The sequence below is a fragment of the Lotus japonicus genome, chromosome 2 (genome assembly GCF_012489685.1).
Source record: "Lotus japonicus ecotype B-129 chromosome 2, LjGifu_v1.2".
In the NCBI taxonomy this organism is placed as follows: domain Eukaryota; kingdom Viridiplantae; phylum Streptophyta; class Magnoliopsida; order Fabales; family Fabaceae; genus Lotus; species Lotus japonicus.
The window spans coordinates 4,489,729-4,510,169 of NC_080042.1; the positions used below are offsets into that span (position 1 = coordinate 4,489,729).

At 39.3% G+C, this 20,441-nt stretch overlaps 1 long non-coding RNA gene across 1 annotated transcript; it reads right to left on the reverse strand.

Annotated features, from left to right (window-relative positions):
• Positions 1-19,384: 19,384 nt before the first annotated feature.
• Positions 19,385-20,374, reverse strand: LOC130735204 (uncharacterized). The gene is made up of 3 exons (XR_009018338.1): positions 20,286-20,374; positions 19,784-19,855; positions 19,385-19,675 (listed from the first exon to the last, which is right to left on the reverse strand). It is a non-coding gene; the product is annotated as an uncharacterized LOC130735204 (long non-coding RNA).
• Positions 20,375-20,441: the final 67 nt, after the last annotated feature.

The following is a 20,441-nucleotide window of genomic DNA, read 5'->3' on the forward strand; positions in this document are numbered from 1 at the left end:
AGAACATGGCCTTCAGAGTTTCTTGCTTCTGGACTTCAGAGTTTCCACTATTCAGCTTCTGGATCTTCAGAGTCTTCTACACCATCGGAACATCTGAACCTTCAGTGTTTCTTGGTTGTCAGAACTTCTGGATCATCAGAGCTTCTAGCGACTGAGTCCTCATCAGAGTTTGTATAGCTTCAGATCTTCTGAAGCTTTTCCACTGTTCATACTGAACATGGTGAATGCGAAAGCGTTGCTTGGGTTACCCTTTATACACAGTGCTTCTGATTTGTGTGAAATTGAGTCAGGGTCAGAGCCTGTAAATAGCACACTCAGAAAAACACGTTAGAGTACCACAATTGTTCATATCAAAAGGTTAACTTGTAATCATCAAAACATAGAGTTGTACTACTAGATCAAAACTTGATCTTACACCTATCTTAGAATTCATGGAGAATGATGCCGGAAAAATAATATTCGCGAAACTTTCATTTTCCCGCGAATTACCATTTTGTATATATAGCAAGAAAGGTGAGAAAAATTACAAGAACTCCTCCATTTTCTCTCCAAGGCCGCGAGCTCCATAGAAGGAAGAGGAAGAAGAGCTTTTCTTCAAACCTTGCTTGATCGTCGATCAATCAGTTGCTGCTTCAAGGCTTCGAGGTATAGTCGCTAATCCTTACCTCCGATCGCTTTTTCCATAGCTTTTCTGTAGAGTTTTCTGAGTGGATAGTTTATGGGTTTTTGCAAAACTATCCTGAATCTTTCATTTCTGATTCTAAACTTCTTCTATATGTGCCCAAGATCACTTCTGCCGGATTAGATTTTCCGTTATGTCGCCGGAATTCCGCCGGAATCAATTTGAACCTAAAATGCCCATTTATGTAGTTTTTGAGTAAAGTTCCAACCTTTAGGCTGAAAACTATCGCCTTAGCTTAGTGCTAGTAGGATTAGTTGTCATAAACGTCGTTGGTGACGTCCCTGCAAAATTTTATTTTTGGGATTTCAGTTTTGAAAATCCTAAGTTAAAAATCATGACCAAAATACCCCTGCGACAGTTTTTGATCCGATAATTTTTCCGAGTTCAGAATACCCTTAGTTACGGCTTATGAAAGCATAGGAACCAAGTTTGATCGAAGAAAAATCGAGCCCCATAATTTCACAAAGTGGCCGTGAGCTATTAGAGGGTGAGGAGGAAATTTCCTTTTCCGAAAACTTGTCTTTTCGCGCTAGATTATCGTACCTTAGAGTATAGATTACTTCGAGTAACCTTAGTAAGTATCGATAGCTTAGTTTTCGATAGATTCTGATAGTATTTCTGTGGTTTTGCTCTAAAGGTGATTTTGAGGAATTCCCAGAGGAGCAAGCCTTTGATTGTGAACAAGTGTTAGGAGATAACTCTGGAGAACCTACAAGTGAGGGCTACTCACTGAATCTCTAGTTAATGCTTAGGGTCGATGCTTTCGACAATGTTTACTGTTTATGCAATTGTTTGTGCTTGATTGGAAAAACGTTTTCTGAGGCTTCGGCTGACAATGTAGATGATGCATCTACTGAATGCTTTTGAGATTGAATCTTCGTGCTAAGTGCTAATTGGGTAATTTAGGATGTGTGGTGCATGCCTTATATGCTAAGTGCTATGTGGTTATTGTTTAATATATTGATATATGACATGTTGATTGGTTGTGCTGAGTTATTTATACTTATGCAATGAGATCTGAGATTCTGAATGGTGAGAATAGCGGGCAGGTCATGCCGATTTTATTTTGAGAGTTTTGAGAAAGTTTGATAGGACGAACGAGGTTCGGACCTTAATTTTGTTTAGTGGATCGAGACATCCTCTAGAAGCGACTTGGGATTGGGAGATCCTGAAAATGTATAAGACTTGCGATAAGACAAAACGGAATCTATTTTATAAAGAAAACTCATAAGACCTTAAATAACCTCTAAATCTTTAAGTAATGATAACAACCTCGAAGGAAGGCATTGGAAGTGAAATCTTAATTTTGGAAAACGAGGAGTGTCGTCGGATCCAAGTGTTGAGTATGTCGTTGTTGTGTTGTTGGAGCAGCGTTTGATGTCGTGCTGTTGGAGCAGTGTTTGTTGTTGTGCTGTTGGAGCAGCTATGTTGTTGGGCTATCCTGGGGATAAGTCCGGGGAATTGATAGTTCCCGAGTATGTGATACTCTTGTGCTGTTGGAGCAGCTATGTGTTGTTGTGAAATGTGTCTTTTGTCGCAGAATCGACTTTACCTTAGGGTAAGCTTTTAGAGACTTTAATTTACCTAGAACACGTGGCGACGTGTCGAGTGAGATTCGGAGACGTTGTTTGACTAATCATCCTGCATTCATGCAACATTAATGAGGTATTAACACAGGACGTACTCTGGACCTCGTCGGATTCCAAAATGGTCATAAGACCCGGATTTCCGTGTAAGAGCGTCTGTAGACGTCTCTTGTAGCAGACCGAAATGGCAGACCTACGGGTTACGGCTGATCTGGCTACCTTGGTTTGGTGTAAGAGACACGCGGGCAGAATGGTCCCACCGTTGCTGGTGCTAGGATTGATCCGTTTGATGTCCATCCCAGAGGCACGCGAGCAGAAATGGTCCCACCGTTGCTGGTGCTAGGATTGACTCGTTGATGTCCATACCTAGGTTTGGTGTAAGAGGCACGCGGGCAGAATGGTCCCACCGTTGCTGGTGCTAGGATTGATCCGTTCGATGTCCATCCGTTTCCGGAATGCATTTGGTTAACTGGGTTAACCGTCATATCATCTCATGCAACATGCATTCTGACTTAGTTGATGAGTGTGTTTGATACTTGGTAGTTCTACTTGATGCATGTTAACTGTGATTTACAGTCGTTATATTCTTTGTGGAATAATGCAACCCTAGGATGTTATCCCTAGTTATAAGCCTAAGTGGCTAATCTTTTATCGGTATCTATTGGTGGTATTATTTATATAATTCTTTGGAGTTGACCCTCGCGTCTTCTGTGTGTGCTTTGGCGAACAAACGCCCTTTGTCAGATGTCTTCGGCGGGCTGATTCATGATGGTTCATCCTTCGGGAGGAACTAGGGTTGAGATGCGGGAACTGGAGCGTATCGCGGTAGCGAGAGGAGGACGGATGGTGTACATAGACTAGGTCGTTCTGGATTTCAAATTCGGACGACGATCACGCTAGCATGTAGGAATGAGTGTTAGTGTGAGCTCCTCGAGATGGGATTAGTGTAGGAGTAGAGTCTTAGCTCTGAACATCATTTGTTTTCTTTGGGGACAGGGTAGTTTCCCACCTATAGCTTTTTGTGTGGTTTCTTTACGGGAATCACAGAGAGTTGGTTGGACTTAGGAGGTCTTGTTTCAGGCCGATGGGCCAGCTTATTCTCAGTTTTGAGGGATAGTGTTGCGGACACTTACCTTTAGATTTGGTTTGTACATTTTGCCTTCGGGCGCTACACTTTTCTTTCCGTCACTGGAGGTTACTCGTGACGAGGTTGTTACTTACAGCGGGGGCTGTTTATATATTGTATATTAGCTCTATTACTTTTCGCTTTTGGGTTTTATTTAATTCAGTCTTGTCTTAGTTATTATCGAAAAAAAAATATTTCACGTTTTTCCGCATTAAGTTTACTTTTGGTTACTAAAGTGACGCCACCGAAATCGGGGTGTTACATTCCTGATCCAGAGTTCTGGAAATTGAGTGTCTCTAAGGGATATGTTGGTACTCTGCCATATTCTCTCATGAATCGAACCTCCGCGCTCTCACTGAAATTTGGAACTTGGGTGTTTGTACTCCTACCCACTCACATTCCTGAAGTTGTTTCTCATTCTGAGAAAGCCAACACTGACAAAGGAAAGGGGAAGATGCTTGAAGAGGCAGATGATACAGAGTCACAACTGAACAGTTCTGCTGATGGAAAAGAAGAAGATGAATCTGAGGGACTTCAAGCTGATTTCAAGACTGAAGGTGGAAGCTCAAGTGCTCAAGTCTTGGCGACTCAATTTGTCACCAGAGAAGACTTTGAAGACCACCGTGACCACATCAACCAGCAGTTCATGACTCTTGCTCAGAAAATCGATCAGCTGCTGACACGCTTTGGCTAATGGCCAACTCTCTATCCTGAACAATTCGCTTTTACTTTTATGTTTTCAGACAATTGTTCACTGATTATGCATATTTTATCGTTCCATCATGCTTATCGTTTTATAACTAACGTTTGCCATGTTTACTATGCATATTATACCTTTCTACTAAATTCTTTTCCCTTTCTTTTTAATAATGCCAAAGGGGGAGAAAATAGGAATTAGGAATTATAGAAAAGTTTAAGATCAAGTTCAAGGTTGTTTCCTTAACCTAACACCAAAGTTATACAACTCAGGGGGAGTAATATGATTTGAATAAGTTTTTTAAAAACTTTTATATTACCCAATTTAGGGGGAGCATAAATTCTTTTTACTCTTGATCATTATCCTTTTCAATAAAAATTGTCATTATCAAAAAGGGGGAGATTGTTAAGTTCAAACGTGTTACAACGTGTTTCAATCTTATTTTGATCCTAACAATTTTTATAAATACCTTTCTATACTAAAATCTAATTCCAGATGTTAATGACATTTTTCAGGAAATATATATTATAAGGTCGCATGCTTCAACGAATATGTCTAAGCCTTATAAGGAAAAAGAAGTTTACGCAAGATATGACCGCATCGTCCAGTAAACAAGGAAGACACTTATTCTGTATCGTTTTATGCCACGTCATACCTCAGAATTTCAGAAGAAGTCTTTGAGCGGGAAAGTCAAAATTGTATCTCAACTATTTGCCCCATGCTTTAGTCAGAAGGAAACTAATCTGGTCACGTGCAAACTGATTTATCTTTGAAGAGAGAAGTCTCGATGACCAATGAAGAGGAAAAAGGACAACACGTCAACATCACTTTTCCAAAATGTCTCTCTTCTGCAAAGTAGCCCAAAGCTATCACCACCTACTAGCTGACAAAGTACACCTTTTTGGCTAAAGGATAGTTTTGAACAGCAGCATGCATTTAATGAAGCTACCAACCGGAGATTTGAATCAATGGTTAGATGACACTCACAACGGCTACAAACAACGGCCAGATTTTGTGTCTCAACGGCTACACAACTAGCAAGATCATATATAAAGGACATATCTGAAGATTGAAGAAGACAAGAAGAGAAAAATTTATTGCAAGAAAAGAAAGAACTCAGAGCAATTAATCAAAACATTCTTCAAAGCATTAAAAGCTCACAGCAGATTTCCTAAGAGTCAAATCCGATCTCATACCTCTGCTAAATCAAGAGAGAATACCAAACCTTAAAAGAGTCAAACCTCTTCTCTTACTTCTCTCTTAGATTCTGAACTCTTGTGTGTTCCAACGTCCTTTCAGAACCCAAAACACTTGAGAGTTCCAGTGCCATAAATTGTCTACACCAACTCTTTTGAGAAGAGATTTCTTGTAGAGCCAAACAATCTTGTTGATTGTAGGAGGAGTCCTGTACAATACTTGGAGAAGTCCGTGATAATACTAGGAGGAGTCCTGTACAATACTTGGAGAAGTCCGTGATAATACTTGGAGAAGTCCTGTCTAATACTTGTATTGGAGAAGTCCTTGATACTTGCTAGTGAAAATCTTGGTGGTGGCCAAGTACTGGACGTAGCCCAATCGTTTAGGGTGAACCAGTATAAATTCCTGTGTGCTGATCGTTCTGCTTTATTTACTTACTTCCGCTGCACTAAACAGTTTTTGAAAAGTCACCAGAACAATTTTCTTAAGAACTTATCTTCTTTTCATAAACTAAAGTTTTAACAAGTAATTTTTAAGAACACAATTCAAACCCCCCCTTTCTTGTGTTACTTATTTACATATCAGATAAGTGTCAATTCTACGTGTTTTAAATATCATTTTAAGCACTTATTTGACCTATATGCTTGCATTGTTGATTATTTTATCCCCATAAGTAGTTGATTTAGTAAATACTTAATTATAGTATAGAAATAGAGTAAATATTATATATTTCACATTTAATCTTTTGTTTTCAATGATAGGTGAAAATCTATGAAGATCTATGCCACAAGATGTCAAAAGGCCAAGAAATGAAGAATTTCGCTTAAGCCAAATGTTTACTCGCTTAAGCAAAATTATATGGCAGAGGGTATCAATTCTGGAAGACAATCTCGCTTAAGCCGAATTCTTTCTCGCTTAAGCGAACCATTCAGTGGCATAGAAGGAAAGTGAACCCTCGCTTAAGCGAGACTTGTGCTCGCTTAAGCGAGAAGAGTACTTCAGAGTTAAGAAAAGGCTCTCGCTTAAGCGAATCTGAGGCTCGCTTAAGCGAGATAAACCACCTTGGACCCTTATAAAAGGCCAAAACACGATTTTTCTCGAGATCTCTTCCATTCTTCACCATTTTTCCTCCCTAAAACATTCAGAGGAGGCTGGGCTTCATGGAGGAAGGGTCCCTGAGCTAGGAATTGATAGAGTGGAGCTTTGGAGCATGGTGACAACCTCTTGGTGGCTATGGAAAGCTTGAGAAAGTTTCCATCGCCATGGATTCGTCTCCGTTCTTCGGGTTTCATCTCTTCCTTTCTTATCTCTTGTATATGTTCTTTTCTATTTTTGTATCTAGAATGTTATAGCTTAGTTCTTTGATTCTTGTAAACTCAATTATTGATGTAAATGGAAATCTTTCATGTATGGTGTTTCTCTTTGTACTTCATGCTTCTAACCAATCAATTGATAATCCAAAGAGCTTCACTAATTTATAAATAGATCGAGAGGTTGATATGAGTTGGTGTATGCTTAGATCAATGAAAGTAGAATGCCTATGTCTTAGGTCACGCCGTGTGTTAAAGTTTTTCTTTCTACACTTCAAGTATCATTGATTTGTGTTAGATTTTTATGGACTAGCATGAGATCGGGAGATAATTGCGAGTCCGGTTCAAGAGAGAAACCACTCAATGAAATAGTTGTCTTATGGTGAGATTATCTTAGGTAGGAACAATAGTGGGCTTCCACGTGACAGGTGGGGTTTTGAGTTCTAACAGGAGTTTCCGGGGTGACAACGGAGATTCGCAAGCCTAGGGTACCTTGTCTTAGGATAAATTTGTTATTGTGGATGTCTTTGAGAGATAATTTGAGTTTTAATGTTCCTTTTGGTTTTCTAGATGGTAAGGGATTACGTCTAGGAATTCCAATTGATAGATTCACCTAGGCTAGGGATCGTTATGTGGATAGCTCTCGACATCATAAATGAAATGTACCTTTACATAAGTGATTGAGTGGAAACAATTAGAGGATTAGGTGAATGCATTCTAAATATGTTTTCTTCTTCGTTGTCTCTGTAAACTTTCTTTTACCGCTTTCTTTATATTGAAAATCACAAAAACAATTTATCAAACATCTTTGTATCCGCTCAAATCAATGTTTAACTGGTGGAACTGATGTTCACACAATCCCTGAGGACGATAAACCCGTATCTGCTTTGCTATGATTGAATCATAAAGGTTTAGCCAAAAGCAGTACAAAAAAATGAGGAAAAAACCTTTATCAGTAAGCTTGTAGAAGATCTGACAAAGGCTGGCTGCACAGAGGATCTGACCATGATTGTTAGAGATGTCTTCACTTCCAACTCCTTGAAGAAGATGGGGCTGATTCAGAAAAAGATTGCTCCTGCACATGAAGATACTTCTGATGAAGTCAGAAGAAGCAGAATCCCTCTGGTAGATTATCCTCTGTGGTCTCAAGCAGACAATCCAGAAGCTATCTTGTGCTACATTGATGATCTGAAACAACATGGTTTTGAGATTGATGTGGACGAGTTTTTCAGAAGATTACCACTAGCTCCAGAGTTTGACTCTCCTCCCAAGAAGAAGAAGACAAGGAAAATGCTTTTGGAGGAATCCTCTGAAGAGTCTTATGATGATGGTCAGAAGAAGGAAAAGGCTGACAGGACAAAGAGAAGCATGAGGATTCCACCAAGCCAGATGCTCCATCTGATGGTGATGATGATGGTCCTCCTTGTAACGCCCCGATTTCTCGAGTGTTACACAGTAACTAATTAACCAATTTTCGTAAAGAGTTTTCGTCGATTCATTTATTAATCTTGAATTAATGATAAAAGTTCAATTTTACAAAATTCTCGAAACTTAACCATTTCAAACTTGCGGAAATAATCATCAACGTAAACCTCAAACTTTATTAATCATTGAAAAGAGTATGAAATAAATATCTGGAAGAAAACTTCAAAGTAAATTACATCAAGTTAAACTATCTCAACTAAAATAAAGTAATGGTTCAATACTTCCAAAACTCGGTACTCTCAACCCAAAAGAAAAATGGATGTCTCACAACCCAACCATATCCTTGGCCCCTTCCTCTTTATCTTCTTCCTCTTCATCAGAAGTGTAGTCGTCATCCGGTAGTGGCTCGTCACGTAGCATCAACTCCCAAGAATGAGTCGTCACCATTATCTTCACGACCATCTACCCCCCCCCCAAAATAAACACATAGCAAACAAGCAGGGTCAGGTCCAACAAAAGGAATGATAATGACAAAATCAACAACAACATAATATAAGTACATTATATGTCTTTTATGGGAAAGAGTCAGTTACTAACGGAATCTCACATCACACAACCCACCAATCCTGCCTTGGCCAATCACTTACATCTGCAGATGTACAATCACGTGAAGCTGCAATACTTCACAAAAATCTCATTGTGACCGCAGTCAACCAAACATGTGGAGCCGTAATGATCCACAAAATCTCTAGGTGACCGCAGTCAACCTTTTCACGTGGAGACCAACAGTCAATCCACAATTCTCCCTCGCGTGCAAGCCCATCGTTCTCATGGGCTATAGTCTACACTAGACCTATGCCCATATTATTCACATTTACTTGCAAGCGAGTTAATTACATGTTTCTCTTTGTTTAAGTCTCTAAAGTCAACCTAGAGTCTTACATCAACATCGCATAAATACAACAATTAAACGATCACAGACACATCGGGAATTACAGCTAGATGAGCGACCCTTTGAACAATTTTCAATAATATCACAATTCACGTAAGGCATAGCATAAACTTACACTTACGCATGGCACAACATGGCATAAATTATCAAATAAGGTAACATAAGGCTTATGCATGGAAAACAACACATTTTCGCAACTTAGCTTTTTGGACAGCAGAAACAACGTTCATTGAAACTGGTCTACAGAATGCGTCCTCCAACAAAAAATCATGTATAATATCTTTATGGAAATATATTTTAAAGATATACAACTCTCTAGTTAAAATAATTTTCATTTGAGCCCCAGAATTAGGTGATATTACTCCTTAAAGTTTCTGTCCGACACAGGGAAAAACAGCAGGTATGACAGTTACCCAAAACGACCTACAACACACAATACTATACCAAAATTTATGATCTTTATATGCCTGGAAAGCTCTTTCGAAGATCTACAATTTTTATGTTAATCATTTCTTTATTTGGCGACCAGAAACAAGTGAAAATAGGACCTGAAGTTTACTGCCCAGCACAGAAATCTGACAGAGAATGCATTTGCCATCAATTTCGTTTTAGCCATTCTATTCTAAGGGTTCTAAGTCATCTACCAGCATCAAATATAGTAACATGTTCACAGTGTAACCCAATATCACATGGAAAAAGTCCAGCACACATCGCATATTCAAAACCCCAAGCACATCAATCAAGTTCATACATAAAATCATGTCAAAGCATGGCAATATGGCCTAGACATGCTACCCAACTCCTAGGACCAGCCCTTACCTTGTTTTAGAGCTTGAAAATAGAAAGAAAGAAGATGGTTCTCCTGCTGTCCAAACCTCCTTGGCTTGCTCTCGGTCTCTCCCACTTCCACTCGCGATCTCTCTCCCTCTCGCCAGCTCTCTCTCGCGCGCGCGTCGTGAGTGGTGGTGGCGGCGACCTCCCCCCTTGCTCTCTCGAGTTCTCTCATTGTTCTCTCTCTGGTTTTTCACGTGAAGAGATGGGGTGCAGTTTCTGTTCTGAATGAGGGAAAGAAAATAGGGTTTTCCCCTTAATCTCATGCAAACCACAAGTGGGCTAGGGTTTGGTTTTCCCTTTTCAAGCCCAAATCTCATCACCTTTGACCCAATTATTTAAAAACCCTAACCCGGTCTTATTTAATTAAAAACCTACTCCTTTTAATTAAATAACCTGACCAAATTCGGAATTAAAATAAAAATGCACAAATTAATTCGCTGGCACTTTACTGCCAGAACCACACTCGGTAAAAGTCGAATATCTCGAGCTACAGGGGTCGGAACGACCTGATTCCACTTCGAGAATTTTCTACACTTAAAGGGATACAACTCTCTTGAAGGAAGGTTTCCCAAATGAGGTCTTTAAGACCCTCTAAAAATTCACACAAGTTGACAGGCGTAATCTGTCAAAACTCAAACTTAGCCAAAAGTTTCATTTAATTCAATCTATCACTTAAGCATTACATAGGTATGTCTAGGGTCTTACAATACCATCCTCCTTAAAAATAGTTTCGTCCTCGAAACTACTATAGGAAGACATACCACGCTTCCATTGCGCACTCTGATATTCCCTACAAATTTCCCAGTCGTCTCGACGCATAGGTTATTGTCCTTAGTCTCATCTTTCTGGTCTTCACGTGACATCACTAATGGTCTAGTTCCACATCATTCTCACAAAGGGAATGCGTCTCTCCTTAACGTTCCTTTCATAGTCCAACACCAACTATCATTCCGATCACCATTTTCCAATATCAAGTTGATCAGGCTCAATATCCAAAAGATGACAATCAGGAAAAATATTTGGTAAGGATGTTCAAGTCACTCTCATTTCACTGTCTATAACCTAGACACCCGTCGTAGAACCTCACGGAACTCTCCCGTTAGAACACGACCCAAACTGCCTCACTGCGGTCACACAAAACAACAAAAGTTTAAGTCAAACAGGTGTTATGCTCATGCCGGTACACGTTGGTCGGCGTCCCGCCCAGGTGATCCGGATGCAACATCAACAGCTCAGACACGGGAAAACAAACTTTTCGGACACCGAGCTCAAAGGTTCCATCCACCAATTCACTCGTTCAGTAGTTCCATCCACCACCTAGTCCATTCGACGGTTCCATCCACCATCTGGTTTGTTCGATCTATGGTTCCATCCACCATATACGATCGTTGGTTCCATCCACCAATCCCGTCTTTCCTGATGGTTCCATCCACCATCTCGGTCTGACCAATGGTTCCATCCACCATTCCTGCTTCACCGATGGTTCCGTCCACCATCTCATCGACCTTGATGGTTCCATCCACCATGACGCACTCCATTCACTGGCTCCATCCGCCATCTCATCGACCTTGATGGTTCCATCCACCATCTTGATCGACGCACTCTGTTCACTGGCTCCATCTGCCATCCTTTTCTTAGCCGATGGTTCCATCCACCATCTTTGCTAAGTAAGGAAAAACAAAATCGAGAGTGTAACACAATCACACAAAACACCACAAAAACGTAAGGAAGACATTGACTCGGTCAATGTTCTTCCCCGCCTCTATGACTCAATGATGAGCATTCAGCACACCAAATCATATCACACACATAAATCACAAACTATTCACAAAATGAGATAATACCAATTATTATTTATTTTACCAAAATAGACACAAAGTCTCGATGTGGTCAGGCGTGTCCCACTTGGAGCGTCCCTTCCAATCTCAATCCTTGGGTAAGCGACAACCCTTAATTAAAACATCCTTTCAATCCCTCACTTTTCTTCGATCTTACAAGTAGTGTCAGCACGCATCCCAAAACCTGGGAGACGTCATGCAAGTTCACCTCAAGGGTGACATACAAGGCAACAACAACCCTTAGATATCTAGCAATCATCTTCAGATAGACCTAGTTATCACACTCGTACTAGGGCACTAGGCGCCAAATCCAAGTCCAATTGATCAACCGTTTATAAGCTAATCATCATCTCAATACCTAACAATCCATACGTCATCTCTTGTTTCAGAACTATCCTCATTCAGACCTTTAATCAATCTTTCACTTATCCACAAGTCAAATTATAGCCTATTTTAAGTCTGAAATCTCTGCATAACTCATAATTCATTCCCTTCAAGATCAAACCATATACTGTGCCTCTAGGGACTTAGCCCAACTTTCGCTCCCTAGATTTTAATCTTCAAAGGTTCAATTGCTATCGTCACAACTAAAACCATTAAATCTCTTATTCATACCTGTCTCCCAACTCTCAAGGACAATCTTAACCCCTAAGGTTTTAATCCAGCTTAGTCAATCTCACTTAGTAATCCTACCACATTTCTCTGAAATCCATATCAACATTCTCATGTATTCAACTTATGCTAAAACTTTCTTTCTCTAGCTTGATTACTATGACACCAATCAACTTCTTAATCTCTCAATCCAATTCTAACAAACTTTAAGTCCTACACAATTAGGACAAGAATTTATGGACTTAAAATCTAAACCTTCACCGAGTTCGCACCAATAACGTCCTCTAACTCTTCAACAATTTTTAGATGAATATTCATTTCTTAGCACTACGACTTCTTCACAAAGGGATCAAATACCTAACAAAACTCATCTCTCAGATTTGACCAACATATATCAATTCCTATCAACCTTTCTATCATGGTCCATCACCAGCTACAATTCTGAATATCACCCCCCTTCAATATTAAGTCGATTAGGCTTAATATGTCGAAGATGAAAATTTATAAAAAAATCACTGGAAAGGTCAATGAGTCCCTATCATCCCGTAGCCACATAAATTGAGATCATATCCCATCGATTCAATTTCTAATACTTCAACCTCAAAAATCATGTACCCTTGACATCTCATCTCTGGAATTCATATGTCATTCCACTAAGATTCATCCTTAGCTTCTACCTTCGCCTCTTGACATGTCAGACACGTTGATACATACTCGACTACTCGTTTCTTCATCCCAGTCCACCAGAAATGAAGTTTTAAGTCTGATACATCTTTGTCATTCCCGAATGAATACTTAATCTACACTTATGACCCTCATCCAAGATCAACTTCCTCAAAATATCTTGACATAGAGTCAACACTTAATCTCAAGTATCACGGCAATGATACTAATCAGAGACATTCTCACAGTCAAGCAAACATCTTAGCAAACAAGTCTACCTAATCTCACCGCGAAGCTTTGAAAACATCTTTATCAAAAACAAAAACAAAAAACACAACGAGTTCGGAAACTCGTAAGCCCAAAACCCTTAATGCTCTGGTTTCTCAACCGGAGCTCTGATACCACAATGTAACGCCCCGATTTCTCGAGTGTTACACAGTAACTAATTAACCAATTTTCGTAAAGAGTTTTCGTCGATTCATTTATTAATCTTGAATTAATGATAAAAGTTCAATTTTACAAAATTCTCGAAACTTAACCATTTCAAACTTGCGGAAATAATCATCAACGTAAACCTCAAACTTTATTAATCATTGAAAAGAGTATGAAATAAATATCCGGAAGAAAACTTCAAAGTAAATTACATCAAGTTAAACTATCTCAACTAAAATAAAGTAATGGTTCAATACTTCCAAAACTCGGTACTCTCAACCCAAAAGAAAAATGGATGTCTCACAACCCAACCATATCCTTGGCCCCTTCCTCTTTATCTTCTTCCTCTTCATCAGAAGTGTAGTCGTCATCCGGTAGTGGCTCGTCACGTATCATCAACTCCCAAGAATGAGTCGTCACCATTATCTTCACGACCATCTACCCCCCCCCAAAATAAACACATAGCAAACAAGCAGGGTCAGGTCCAACAAAAAGAATGATAATGACAAAATCAACAACAACATAATATAAGTACATTATATGTCTTTTATGGGAAAGAGTCAGTTACTAACGGAATCTCACATCACACAACCCACCAATCCTGCCTTGGCCAATCACTTACATCCGCAGATGTACAATCACGTGAAGCTGCAATACTTCACAAAAATCTCATGGTGACCGCAGTCAACCAAACACGTGGAGCCGCAATGATCCACAAAATCTCTAGGTGACCGCAGTCAACCTTTTCACGTGGAGACCAACAGTCAATCCACAATTCTCCCTCGCGTGCAAGCCCATCGTTCTCATGGGCTATAGTCTACACTAGACCTATGCCCATATTATTCACATTTACTTGCAAGCGAGTTAATTACACGTTTCTCTTTGTTTAAGTCTCTAAAGTCAACCTAGAGTCTTACATCAACATCGCATAAATACAACAATTAAACGATCACAGACACATCGGGAATTACAGCTAGATGAGCGACCCTTTGAACAATTTTCAATAATATCACAATTCACGTAAGGCATAGCATAAACTTACACTTACGCATGGCACAACATGGCATAAATTATCAAATAAGGTAACATAAGGCTTATGCATGGAAAACAACACATTTTCGCAACTTAGCTTTTTGGACAGCAGAAACAACGTTCATTGAAACTGGTCTACAGAATGCGTCCTCCAACAAAAAATCATGTATAATATCTTTATGGAAATCTATTTTAAAGATATACAACTCTCTAGTTAAAATAATTTTCATTTGAGCCCCAGAATTAGGTGACAGTTACCCAAAACGACCTACAACACACAATACTATACCAAAATTTATGATCTTTATATGCCTGGAAAGCTCTTTCGAAGATCTACAATTTGTATGTTAATCATTTCTTTATTTGGCGACCAGAAACAAGTGAAAATAGGACCTGAAGTTTACTGCCCAGCACAGAAATCTGACAGAGAATGCATTTGCCATCAATTTCGTTTTAGCCATTCTATTCTAAGGGTTCTAAGTCATCTACCAGCATCAAATATAGTAACATGTTCACAGTGTAACCCAATATCACATGGAAAAAGTCCAGCACACATCGCATATTCAAAACCCCAAGCACATCAATCAAGTTCATACATAAAATCATGTCAAAGCATGGCAATATGGCCTAGACATGCTACCCAACTCCTAGGACCAGCCCTTACCTTGTTTTAGAGCTTGAAAATAGAAAGAAAGAAGATGGTTCTCCTGCTGTCCAAACCTCCTTGGCTTGCTCTCGGTCTCTCCCACTTCCACTCGCGATCTCTCTCCCTCTCGCCAGCTCTCTCTCGCGCGCGCGTCGTGAGTGGTGGTGGCGACCTCCCCCCTTGCTCTCTCGAGTTCTCTCATTGTTCTCTCTCTGGTTTTTCACGTGAAGAGATGGGGTGCAGTTTCTGTTCTGAATGAGGGAAAGAAAATAGGGTTTTCCCCTTAATCTCATGCAAACCACAAGTGGGCTAGGGTTTGGTTTTCCCTTTTCAAGCCCAAATCTCATCACCTTTGACCCAATTATTTAAAAACCCTAACCCGGTCTTATTTAATTAAAAACCTACTCCTTTTAATTAAATAACCTGACCAAATTCGGAATTAAAATAAAAATGCACAAATTAATTCGCTGGCACTTTACTGCCAGAACCACACTCGGTAAAAGTCGAATATCTCGAGCTACAGGGGTCGGAATAACCTGATTCTACTTCGAGAATTTTCTACACTTAAAGGGATACAACTCTCTTGAAGGAAGGTTTCCCAAATGAGGTCTTTAAGACCCTCTAAAAATTCACACAAGTTGACAGGCGTAATCTGTCAAAACTCAAACTTAGCCAAAAGTTTCATTTAATTCAATCTATCACTTAAGCATTACATAGGTAAGTCTAGGGTCTTACACTCCTCCTCCAAAGAAGAAGAAGCAAGTCAAAATCATGGTGAAGCCTACCCGTGTGGAACCGGCTGCTGAAGTGATCAGACGGATTGAGACTCCTTCCAGAGTGACTCGGTCTTTAGTGCGATCATCAAGTAAGTCTGCTGTTGATTCTGATGATGATTTAAGTTCATTTGATGCACTCCCAATCTCTGCTATGCTTAAACGCACCTCCAACCCACTCACTCCTATCCCTGAGTCCCAACCAGCTGCACAAACCACTTCTCCACCCACTTCACCAAAATCTTCCTTTTTCCAACCTTCCCCGCATGAAGCACCTCTTTGGAACATGCTTCAGACTTCCAGATCTTCTGAACCTACATCACCCATTACCATCCAATACAACCTACAAACATCTGAACCCATAATTCTCGAACAGTCTAAACCTGAACCCAGAACTTCTGATCACTCTGTTCCCAGAGCATCAGAACATCCTGTTCGAAGAACCACTGATACAGACTCCACAACACCTTGTCCCTCTGTATCCTTTCCTATCAATGTTGCTGATTCCTCACCTTAAAAAAACTCTGAATCCCTCAGAAAATTTGACCAAGTGAGGAAAGAGAAAGAGTCTGCCATTCCTGAATACTATCACACAGTACCTAGCCCTAGGAGATACCCTGGACCTAGACCAGAACGTCTAGTTGACCCAGACCATCCTATCCTGGCTGACCCTTTGCATGAAGCAGACCCTTGAGCTCAACCTGTTCAACCAGAACCAGAAAACTCAGAATCTAACCACTCTTCGGTTAGATCACCACACCCTCAGGTTGAAACCTCTGAACCAAACCTTGAGACCCATATCTCCAATGAACAAACCTTTGATGTTGGTTCTCCTCAAGGTGCCTCTGAGGCAAATAGCAACAATCACCCAACCTCTCCTGAAACCAATCTTTCAATTGTTCCCTTCACCTACCTCAGGCCAAACACCCTCCTTGAGTGCATCAGTGTATTTAGTCATGAAGCTTCACTGATGATTCGCAATGTCGAAGGTCACACCAACCTGAGTGAGAATCCTGACTCTGTTGCTGAAGAATGGAATCGTCTGAGTGATTGGTTAATTGCTCAAGTTCCCTCTATGACGAGTCTCCTCACTGCGGCAAGGGATCAGAGGATTGAGGCTGCAAGGCAGTGGTTCAATAGAAGAGTGATTCTGCATGAACAACGACTGAGAAGTAAGCTACTTGAAGCTGTTGAGGAAGCAAAGAAAAAGAAAGAACTGGCAGAAGAAGCTTCTCGTCAAGAAGCTGAAAGAATTGCAAATGCCAAGTTAGAAGCTGAAAGACTTGAAGCTGAAGCTGAAGCTCTCAGATGTCAAGCACTTACTCCAGTGCCTTTTGCACATGCTGATGCTCAAACTCCTCACTCTGCTCAGGATGTTCCTTTTACTTCTGCACAACCAAGCTCTTCCAGACTTGACATTTTGGAACAACGTCTCAACTCTCATCAGGCTATTCTGTTTGACATGAATCTTGCACTTCAAGAACTTCTGCATCGCACTGCCAAGCCCTAGTCTTAGGATCTCTTTCGTTTTTCTTCTTTACTTTATTTTATTTTTCATTTTCTTTAATATATTTGACTTACACTACTAGAAAAACTAGTTTTCACATCGGGTATTTTTGAGTTTTAACATCGGTTTTTATCCGATGTAAACAATGTTGATGTGGTATCTCATAACCTTTTCACATCGGGTTTATAACCGATGTGAAAGGTATACCTTTCACATCGGTTAAGTCAGCCAACCGATGTGAAATGTATACTTTTCACATCGGTTTTGTCATACAACCGATGTGAAAAGTATACTTTTCACATCGGTTCTGTCAGCCAACCGATGTGAAATGTATACTTTTCACATCGGTTCTGTCATACAACCGATGTGAAAAGCATCGGTTAGACAAAAAACCGATGTGAAATGTGTATACTTTTCACATCGGTTAGACTGAAAACCGATGTGAATGCTCAACAATTTTTTTTTTCTTTTTTTTTTTTCCACACGAATTTGACCTGAATATACATATTTTTTTAATGAAAATTTATTAACATAAAAAGAGATCTTGAGAACACACTCTCTCAAGTGAGTTAAACATCCAAGGTCCCAGCAAAAAAGAAAACATAATAGCCTAAAAGAACTAGAACAATTCATTGAAGTTTGCAATCAATTACCACAGAGCGAGCATCCTTTGTAATTGCTCTGATATCTTCCTTCCCAGTCCAAACCCTAGGTAGTGAATCATTGTCATGATTGAATATTGTGGAGAACCTGAAATTGATTACAGAAGCCGGTAAGCCACCAAATCAATCTGAAAGCTGAATAACATCAAATAGGAATAGAGCAATTTCTTTCATCATAAAAGCAAGGGAAAGTGCCAAGTACAACAAAGGGTGTCCCCCAAAACAAACAAATGGAAACAAATAACAACCAAGCCTTATCTTGTTTGATTGGATCAGTTACATGGACCAAATAGATGAATATAGACATCTTTAAAATGATGTTACCTATCCTTCATGCGAATAAGAATCTTTCCAGCTTCTTCTCTTGCTTTATTTTCCACCACTTTTCTTCCATGGTCCCTTAGGCTTTGTTGCATTCTTTCAATTGTTTCTTCATCAAGCTCAAAACCAGCAATGGAAGTTGAAAATTCTGATACAACAGCTTCAGTCTCACGTTTAAGAAGTTTTCTGATAGAAAGCCAAGTGTCTTTTCCCCCTACTTCAAAGAGGGACTCAACAGGCTCAGCCAATGCCTTGACTAGTTGTGTCTGCAAAAGATACTTCTAATTTAGTGGTTGATGGAGATATTGCAGGAATAAATAATATATGACTCAGCTCAACAATTAATCTCCATTTTTGAGACAATATCACCTCAAAGCTAGTCATTATATCTGATAATTTTGCACTGCGCACAGATGAAGCTAGTCATTATCTCTGATAATTTACTTATATAGAAGGATGGACAAATAAGATGCATCCTTAGTTATACTCATCAATTTTCTTCACTTCAAATATCCAGTTCCCATATAAGTTTGAAGTGGAAAATGTACATCTTAAAATAATAAAGGCAGGGAGAGAATGACACCTAATATAAACTCAAAAAGCAAATGGACACTCAAGCTAACATTGGCACCCCAATTTTTAGTTAGCTGTGAAACATGCATATAAATAACAGGTGATAATGCATAAGATATTTAGAACAATCCTATCTGATAATTACCTGCAGATCCTTTATCAAACTCGAGCATAATGGACTGAGTCCACCTTTGAACAGATGAAGCGAACCCTTCACCATTGTTTAGTGATTGATCCAGCTTAGTCTTGAAATCATCTAGAGCTTTAGAACGTAGATGCCCCAACATTGTTGTATAAGCAGGGTATACAAACTGAAAAGTTGACAAACAAAAAAATTGCATTGCATTTTTAGCTAGAGGTTTTCAAAGAGACTTGAGTTCAGTTCAACATCTCATAGCCGCTTTATCAAAATTCAGCCCAAAGGAATCAAAAGCCAAAGTTATAATTAGAAATAAAGCCATAAAAAACTAGCAAGCAGCCTTACATCCAATGCATTTGATTCCAATTTCTTTCGTTTTGCATTGCCATTCTCCGAGTAAATTAGTTTAACTACATGACATTCTACTGCTTCAGGACTATAAAAAAAAGTAAACAAACATATGCAAGCTTGGAATTAAATATTGTGCACTCACAGAGAATGTAATTATTAAGAAAAATCTCTCTTATATCACTGAGGATTAATTTCATATATTGAAATCTGCATGATAATCAATCGATCAGTCACATAATTTTGAGCAGCTTTTCTTTTACCATACTCTGATTTTCCGTTGAAAGCTTTCTTCTTTTTACGATATGGATGATGACGGTCTAAAAATGAATACAAGAAACTAGTTAATTGAAGAAACTCAAAATCAAAATGAATACAACTTTTAAAGAAACTGGTTAGCAATGTGAGCTATGAATATTAGATAGTACCTTTCCAAAACAACTCAACTGCTAGTTTTTTCAGCTCAAGCTAAGTACCTTTCTACAATAGGGGCCAAGCTTCTGCAAAGTATCAGAAGTAAACAGGTAAGCTAACCTAAACCTAAATCTTGGCATTCAACCCTGAAGTGGATTCAGGCTTTAATTTCCAATCAGTTGCAAATGAACTAAATATTAGGATATTACTTCCATTAACATACCAATACATAAAGGCTAAGCTTAAGATAACAAATAGAAAAGAGATTCAGTACAAAGTAATAGTGCATGTTTAGATACACAGTAAGCCAAAATGTGGACAAAAGGAACTTCTCTTAGCTTTTGGGGTTGTCCATTGTGATGTTGGCTTCATCATGGTCTTCCATAGTGTATCCAAACATGCACTTATGCGGACATGGTTATCTTTAACAGTACTTAACATTATAGTAATCCACCGTAGTTCTTAACTGGGGGTTATCATAAGTACAGTATGTCTAGGACCATGGATTTGTTTTACCTCTGGTCTGGAATTAAGAACTCCACTGGACATCCCGACATCTATGCGCCATATGCTACAATTGTACTTACTGTAAGAAGAAACAAGGAACTGATTTCAATGAACAGAAGAATTCCATCAACTATGCACTAGCAGACCTAGATATAGTATCTGCAA